Consider the following 9265-nt stretch of genomic DNA (forward strand, 5'->3'; position numbering starts at 1 on the left):
TAATAACAGTTTTGGAGACGTTAAGTGAGAGCCAGCTGCAGCCTGCATTGCAAAGCATCCTTCAGACTTCTACACAGTTACCACTTCCTCTGTTATTAGACTGACTAATGTAGGAGGGCTCACACTGAGTCCATCCCTGACTTCATACAACAAGAACACTGGCTGGCTAAGTAGTGACTATGAATGCGTGATTAGTTCACTTGTTCATCACCTTTGCTGTAGACAAATCCTGTCACGTAGTTACCATACACAGTGATCACATTTTCTGATTTTCTTGAGGATTTTGTACTTGGGGGGGGGAGATAGAAGAAGCTTAAAGTCATTAGGCAAATGTCGCACTATCTTTGCCTTCAAATTCAAATTTTGTTGCTCAGGGGACATAAGATAGGCAGGGAAACTGTCAGACGTTTATTTATCTCAAGTCCACAATGGCTTAAATCCCTGGCTTCATCACCTATGGCTTATTCCAGTTGGCAGCCTTGCTGCTCATTGTCCCAAGGAGCTCACCTCCAGGCATAGGTATTGCTCACTGAATGCTTGTGCTTTATATAAAAGGAATTATACACAAAAGGGCATTCTGAAATATGGAGTTGTGTAAAAATGGCATTCTGAATTTAAGCCCTACTTTGTTACCAGTAATGTGATGCTAATGCATAAAAATCTCAACCAAAGTCAAAAAATTAATACAGCATGTGTTGTTTAGCACATATTTTGGAAAATTATGTAGAATTGCACACTATCCTGGAAGTTGTGAGCAACAAAAGCTATACGTAGAATATGTATGGATAAGTGCAATACAGCATACATATTGACTGTATTTTTTGTTGTACCTCTGAGAGGGACAGATCAGTCCTTGTGTCTGGGAGGGGAGAGAAGAAGCTCTAGGGCAGCTGAAGCTAGGTTATGTGGCCACTGGTGGTCAAGGTGTCCTTCTTCCTTTTTCTGCCTGCCTTGGAAACTTGGCTACGTTTTCTAGACTGTGGTCAGCACTGTGATTGCTGCAGCACCCCAGCCCCAAGCACATCTCTTTTGGCTGCGCTTGCAAAATTGTCACAGGAATGTCACCTATGATTCCTCTACCAAAGACTTTCATCAGCCATACGTAGGTTGGGCTGCAGCATACAGCAGGATGCAGCTGCCTTTCTCCAGCAGAATGCAGTCATTAGCCTGAGTGGGAGCATATTTATCTGTTTATCTGAGAATATATCTGTACGGGATTGAGCTGAGGATATATCATAGGATCATAGAATCCTTAGCGTTGGAATGGATCTTTAAAGGTCATCTAGTCCAACTCCTATGCAATGAACAGGGACATCCACAGCTAGGTCAGATTACCCAGAGCCTGATCCAGCCTCACCTTGAAAGTTTCCAGGGATGGGGCACCCACATCTCTGGGCAACCTGTTCCAGCATATATGGATAGACAAAGCTCAGCTTTAAGGTCAGGAGCTGGTTCCACATGTAAGAAATCCTTAGTGCTGGTATGGGAGATCAAACCCCTGGTACTGAGAACTCCATGTGGAAAATGATTCATTGTCAAAGATAACCCCAGTGCACAAACTTGAAATGAGCTCCCCCACCTCACTTTATAGTTATCAGTGTTATCTTTATTAGCAGTTGGTTGGGTCAGACCTGCTACACCGGGAAACACACACAAAGACTAGCAGAAGGAAGCCGATAAAAATAGAAGATATGAGCAATCAGAAGTAAGCAGAACATTCTTTACAGCTGATAACTGAAATTATCTTATATCATATTTCTATGGTATCCTGTTTCAGTTTTACACGTTGTTATCGCTGAGCCCAACTCACTTGCTAATCTCCTTATCCAGCTGGAGCCATCAGCTGTGCATGTGAAACCTCCATGAAGCTTTTCTCAAGCAATTGCTCAAGGAACCAGCACAAATGCAATTGCTTCGCAGAGGAGGCTGGGAAAGGTCACGCTGTATTTTACCAGTGAAACAGGCAGCTTTGTGTTTCCTGAAACTGAAGCTGTCCTGTCTGCTTGGCTGGCCTTGTGGGCAGGTTCAAGTGGAGAAATGGTCTGAGTCAACTGCCTTTCAATGGCAAGAAGCAAAGGCCCACACCCTGCCAAAATACTCAAGCAAATAACTTAATTCTTGGTAGTTCTAGGGCAGGGCTTGCAAGAATGGTTGCATTTGAAGGCAGCCTTCAACAGCGTTTATGAATGTGCTTCAGATGAAAGAAAAGGGAAGATTCATATAAATTTTACGGAAAATGCATAAATGCTAAATACAAAAGTGAACACAGTGGTCATCTGCTCTGATTTAACAGAAGGAAGAATGAAGACTCTAATGCAATGCTTTCTCTAGCACACCCGGATTTTCTGGTTGGGCTACAGCACATTATTTTCGTAGGCACACCCAGCTTTGCTGAAGTAATTCTTCTGCTCAGTCCGCAAAACCCACACGCTGGAGTGGGGCTACCAATCTTACAAGACCTAAACCCAAGCAAAATAAGATGCGGCACCTTAACATAAGAGCATTTACTCTGAATTACGATTAACTTGGTGTAATAGCAGTTACAGAATGAGTACACCATGCACAGCCAATCTTCACAGAAATGCAGTTTGATTTTGACCAAGGTCCAGTTAGATTCTCATTCTGATGCTTTTTCTAGGTGCAGTAGCTTTCATACTTCTATACAAGAAAATTATGACTCATTAGTCCGGCTGTAAGTATTCATTCTGATTTGATCCCAAGGACTCAGCATGATTACCCAACACATAGTTCATGCTCCTCTCTTGAGCACAGCCCCATCAGTAGTACTAATTCCGCCTCCCCACACTGCCATGTTTTCCATTTCCCAGTGGTTTATTCCAGACCACAGCCTATGGCCTTCAGACCTCTGTCCCCATCTTCCCCTCAGGTCCATAGTTCCTTGCTCGGTAGGAATAAGTGTAACCCATCTGCCTTGGCCATAGGAAGCCACATCAGCGCAGGATCGAGCACATTGTTCCCTGAGTCCTAGTTCCTATTTCCTTTTTCCTTATGACCTCCAGCTTCCAGTGGCAAGGTAATTTGTCAGGTTGATTCAGCAACAGTTCTGGTTCATTGTTGTGCACATAACCCTCAAACCTGTGGTCTTTATTCAGGCCCATGGCAGGAGCCAGCTCAGAAACCTCCAATTTGACATGAATTTGTCCTGGCAGCATTTTCTCAAGCATTTATTATCTGCTTCTCACCTAACAATGCAAAAAGAATCTGGGAAAAAGAGTGCAAACAATAATCTCATACCAACTTCGCACCTGCAGGCCGGATCTCTTCTCCCGGCTGCTGGAGCCAAGCTTGCTTTACAGGTGTGTCTGCAGCTCCACTTCCAGCAGCTCAGTTCTCTGGACCTCAGGGTTGAACGTGGCCCTGGGCTGCATGCAGAGAGCAGAGGAACGAAGCATGGAATCCTTTCCATCCTTCTATCATTCAGCAGGTTGCGGTTGGGTGGGCTTTGAGATCTCTTCCATACCAAACTCCTCTGTGATTCTATGATCTCTCACTTCATCAGCAGTAGTCTGAGAGATGAACCATCCAAATCCTGACCTTGGGAAAGGAACTGTAGCAGAAAGAAAAATGAAATTTGAATAAAGGCAATACTGCTTCATGCTAATCAAAAATTCCAGTGGTGCTGTCAAACCAACCACAGAGCAGGTGAAATATCAATTGAGCTTTCTATCTTATCTCCAAAATACAGAAATCACCGGGTCCCTTGACACTCTGTCCAGGCCTGGGAATGTCTAATGTCCAAGCTGAGCTTGCTGGGACTTAGCAGGGAAACAGGAAGCCTTCAAATGAGTTTTGCTCTGTGCTCTCTGACATGAAGAAAAGCACCTAAAAGCTTCAGCAGGCACTTTCCGGTCCCATGCCACAAAACCAGAACCATACCTCAAAAGATCTTTTCCTGAATGTCAGTTTTAGAAATCAAACTTCCAGAGCTGTCGCTGAGAGAGGACATTTCTCTGCATATTGGTCATGAGCTACTGGAGCACCACAGGCTGGTGTGGCAAACTCAGTGTTTTCTTTCTCAGCTGTTCCATGAGCACTCACTAGTGCCACTGCCTGAGAGAGAACATGGGTAGACACACATCATCACAAGGGCAGGTTGACCCAGCTCAGATTTCTGTCCTACTTTCCTCTGATTTCCCGTGTACCTCCAGGGAAACATGAGTACATCCTCCCTGACTGTGTGGGGCACCTCTTCTACCCAGAGGCCCTCCTGGCTAGACTTGGACATAGGTAGAGGTAACTGCTAGCAGTGCTGTCATTGTCTGCAGTGTGAATGGGTGGCCATTTTCCAATTAGGATTCATCGGGATCAAAGACGATATCACCTTATTCTGTGACTCCCAGTGAGTATGAAGAATGGTGTTATTTGTTGAAAACTGATCCCCTGTGGTCTGCTGGTGTGAAAGAATGAGAACTACCTTGCCATGGTATGCATTCAGTGTTTTGCAGCGCAGCAACCTGGATGCCAAAGCAAAACTGCAGTAACAGCGCAGACAACTGTTGGGCAAGTAAACTGGCAGTGAACCTGTCCAGCAGCTGCTCACAGAGATCAGCAGCCATGCTAAAACACAAGACCTATTGCCCTGCTCTCCTAAAACAGCTAGGACCAAGAGCACTAGGAGCATCACAGCCACACCAGTGGCACCAGCTCTTCCTTCTTTCCTCCAGATCTAGGCAAACTTCTTCCCTTTCAAACTTCCTTCAGTGGGAAGCGAAACAAACAGTGCATTACCCTGCATCCTCTTTATTTACCTTCTTTATTTATCCACAGGAGCAGCAGGTGCTTTTGGGGGTCCTCAGAAAACTCATTAGCTTGTCAAAATTTTTAAAAAGTAGAAAAGGGGTGTTGCAACCTGGCTGTGGTTTTAATGGATGTGTTTGTGTTTTTTTTACATGCTACTGTTTCCACTCAACAAGGAGAATGAGCATGCACTTGCTGCAGGGAGCAGACCAGTGCATACCAGTCAGAACCTTACTGCATGGATGCATACTCCTTGCCTCGTCTGAGGAAACACATTTAAACCCTAGAGCAGGTGTTTCAGACTAACATATTTTATCTGAAACTCTTCAGGGGAGGGGGAAGAGGAAATGAGCAATTATAGTGGCTGGGTCAACTTGGGGCAACCTGTCAAACTGCCTTGCCTGCTGCTGTCGTGTGTGCCCTTAACTGGATGCCCTCTAAATCACGGTCTGACACAAATGCATCTCCTCTGCCAACATCTTTCTTCCATTTTTGGGACTTTAGGGACACATTCTTGTTGGTTGTTACTAGCTGCCCAGCTTTATAAGTGTCTAACTTATAAAAATGGTCCAGGGGATGGAACAGCTCCCTTAGGAAGGTAGGCTGAGAGCTGGGGCTATTCAGCCTGGAGAAAATAAGCCTCTTGGGAGACCTTCAGTATCTAAAGGGAAGCTGTAAGAAATAAGGGGCAGACTCTTTAGCAGGGTCGGTTGTGATAGGACATGGGGAAATGATTTCAAACTAAAAGAGAGGAGATTTAGACTGGATATAAGGAAGAAGTTTTTACAGTAAGGGTGGTGAGGCAGTGGATCAGGCTGCCCAGAGAGGTGGTGGATGCCCCATCGCTGGAGACACTCAAAGTCAGGCTGAACGGGTCTCTGAGCACCTGATGCAGCTGTCCTTGTTCATTGCAGGGGAGGTGACTTTTAAGGGTCCCTTCCAACTTGAACAATTCTATGATTCCATGAATATCCAGGAAGCTTGTCACAGCAGTGTTTCAGAAATAATGCCCTGAGTGCTGACAATGAAGCAGAAAGGATAAGCCCACCAGCACAGCTTCATCTCTCCTAGTGGCTGCATTCACAGGGCAGCAAAACAGACATTTCTTCTCAATTTGTATGCTCCCTGTGTGCCTTCCTCTTCCATGCACTCAGCTGACGGTTGAGTACAATCAGGAGTGAAACAAGGGAGAAAAAAGGATCTTGCGAACTCTTGTGGATATTATCAGTATTCACCAGAGGTGGTGCTGTTCTTCAGCACTATACTTGGTTTTCCTGAACGAGCTCTCCTCCTACGGGGAAGGCACTGCTCATCTTCCTTTGCCACCAGCAGCCAGCAGCCCGGTACCGCCGCGGGCTGGCTTGGGTTGTCCCAGGGTGATGATGTCTTCAGCAAGAGCTCCTTAATGTGTAGCCTGTGGTGGAAACAGGATGTGAAGCACAGGATGGGCGTGGCAATTACTTTTATTGCTGTCCTGAAGGTGATACTATTCAAATCATATTACTATGTGCTTTGGATGGGAGCCAGAAACGTGAACATTGGACCACAATAAATGTGGATCTTTTTGCTTCCCAGGTACAGAATTTTACTGCCAGTAGGTGAGTAGGTTTGTAGGCAGCAAAACCTAGATGTGGATCTGGTCCAACCAGGTCCTGAAGTGGTTACAACTGCACAAAGCCTGGACGTGAAGTGAGTTAAGTGATAATGCAGCAGTACTGTGGGATGCCTTGTTCTGAAGCACACTCTGTGCTGAGAGGATGGGTCCCGGCAGCTCTCAATGCCTCCCAGCAACGTGTAGCACTCAGAGAGCATTAGAAGATGAAATTTCTTGGCAAGGGAAAAGTCTTAGAAGGGTTGGAGAGCAGCAAAGGCTATGGAGGTCTGCTGCATGAGAGTATGGAGAAAGCTAGAAGGACTTAATATGATCAGCCAATTAATGTTGGAAAAGCTACAAAAAAGGATGAAAGTTAAGGAACAAAAGGGAGACTAAACTTCACTGCCTGGCTGAGACTTATTAGCACAGGCTTGAAAAGCAGGCCCACAAGAACCTAGAAACTCATTTCAGTAAGGCCAAGCACAAGGTGTTACACTTGGGATGGGGCAATCCTAGATATGAGTACAGACTGGGAGATGAACTCCTGGAGAGAAGCCCTGTCAAGAAGGACTTGGGGGTCCTGTTAGATGAGAGGCTGGACATAGGCTAGCAGTAAACTCTTGTAGGCCAAAATGAAGCCTGGGCTGCATCACAAAATGAGTGGCCAGCAGGGAGAGGGAGAAGATTGTCCCCTCTGCTCTGCTCTTGTGAGGCCCCATCTGGAGTGTTGCATCCAGGCCTGGGGCCCCAGCACCGGAAGGATTCAGAACTGTTGGAGCTGTTCCAGAGGACACCACTAAGATGATCAGAGGGATGGCGCACCTCTCCTATAAGCAAAGGTTGAGGGAGTTTGGGCTAGGGAAGAGAAGGCTCTGGGGAGATGCCATTGTGATCTTCCAACACTTGAAAGGAAATTACAAGCAGGAGGGGGACCGTGCAGTGCTGTGCAGTGAACAAGAGCAATACAGAACTGCAGGCAGACATGGCAGCACCTTGATTCTTCCTTCCAGTCCCTGTATATGAGGAGTGCTGCAACAGTCTTTTCCAAAAACAGGGGTTCAGATGAGCTCTTTCTCACGCCTACAATTGGACATGGAGAGAGAAACAAATCACCAGAAAGCCAGTACTAGCCCAAGGCCTGTTACTGCAATAGCAAAAGGAAAGCTCTGGCTCATCCTCAGCTGCAGAATATTGGGCAATGTGATTTGTGGCATGATGTGACCTGTACGAGTCTGCATGCACTGCATTGAGATGGGGCCATTACCTGCAGCTCCCACACTCAGCCCCTGCATCTTGCAAGAAGACAGGATGACTCAGACATCAACAATTAAACTGGGAGAAGGACACAGCAGATGGTTGCCTGGCTCAGCTGGTGTACTTGGAAGGATTTTTCTACATAATATAGCTCAGTACTCTTAACAAATCCTCCTCAGCTTATGCCTAACTCTCTGCAGACTCAGCATATTGCTCCTCCACAACTGGCTCCTCTTGGTGCAGCAGCAGCACATCAGCTTCTTGGGGATTGTGCTTCTTGGCCTGCCCCCGAGACATATCAGGAACCTCCGTGCCCCCAAGGATTGCTGAGGAATGGGCACATCTCAGCTTCCCTGTCTAGAGGGTGGTTCATTCCTGCAGTAAATTCATGTTGGTTTGTTTCTGCCAGGGCATGACCCAGATTTCTGGGGGGAGGAAGTCACAGGGTTTGTGTGCAAGGCATCATGTGGGGGTGAGATCTTCAGTACCCCACTGTCCTCAATGACCAGTGCAGCTCTGTTGCTCATCTTAGATCCAGACATTCCTTCATCCCACTTCCTCTCAGACAGGCAGGTCACCTTGGCTCAACAGGAAATATTGCTTGAAGACATGATCCACGTTATATATCACAGGGATGGCAGCATGAAAAACAAGCTAGCCTGCTGCAGAGGAAAGTGTGTGTCGGAGATGCATCAAGTCCGGAGCTTATCTGGGCTTGTCCAGGTGCTTCAATAGCACATTGAATCTTCTATTCCTGACTCACTCCCACTCATACCTGTCTTGGTAATTTACTTCCAGGTGCCCTCAGATGCTGGAAGCTAGGAGCACAGAGACTAGGTCAATTTCCACTAATCACTGAATCTGCCTCTGGGGCTTTGATTCTCACTGTAGAGTTGGTGACACTAAATCCCATAAAAATGCAAAAATATGCCTAAAATAGCCTTACTAATTAATATTATTTTCTTAAGGAATATTTCATTAAAGAATAATGAAATTACAACAATAAGGGGATCAGATCCTCAGCTAATGTGCCTTAGCCTACCTCCTACAAAGGTGATGAAAAGATCCCAGCTTGTACATGGGCCCACATTCCTTCACTGAAAGACTGTCAGATTAATACTTCCAGCCTTGTTGTTTTGTTTATGCTCCAAACCTACTCTTTATCTGTTATTCCTTTTAAAAAGAAAGGTGCTACCTGACACCAGCACAGACTCCTGTGTCTGTGGATGAATGAAGGAAGCTGTCAGCTGTGCAGGTGCTGAGTGCTAAAGAAACAAGTTTTTATGGCTGCATACCTCTTGCCAGTGGCATCCAGCATTCCCATCCTCACCTAAACATCTAGTCTACTCCAACATCTTGGCTGTCTTTGTAGAGAACTGTATCTGAATCCTTCCTGCAAGTGCCATGATATCCTTGCTGCCCTGCCTTGGGAAGGTCAAGAAAGGATCATCCATCCTTTGCCCTGGTATGATGGATGAGGGGAGTCTGTCTTACAGCACTTTTACTGCTGACACTAATCATAGTCACTTGAAAGCAAGACCTTCTGGAGGACAAACTATGCTGAGAGATGGACTCATTAGTCCCTGGGACTACCTTTCTCTCCCAATTAGCAGGGAAGCTCCAAACACAATCCCAGGGAGTGAAGCAAATCCTGCCTTT

This window comes from Cyrtonyx montezumae, unplaced genomic scaffold, assembly GCF_038088225.1.
Source record: "Cyrtonyx montezumae isolate F1298 unplaced genomic scaffold, pur_monq_1.0 scaffold_3, whole genome shotgun sequence".
NCBI classification, from domain to species: domain Eukaryota; kingdom Metazoa; phylum Chordata; class Aves; order Galliformes; family Odontophoridae; genus Cyrtonyx; species Cyrtonyx montezumae.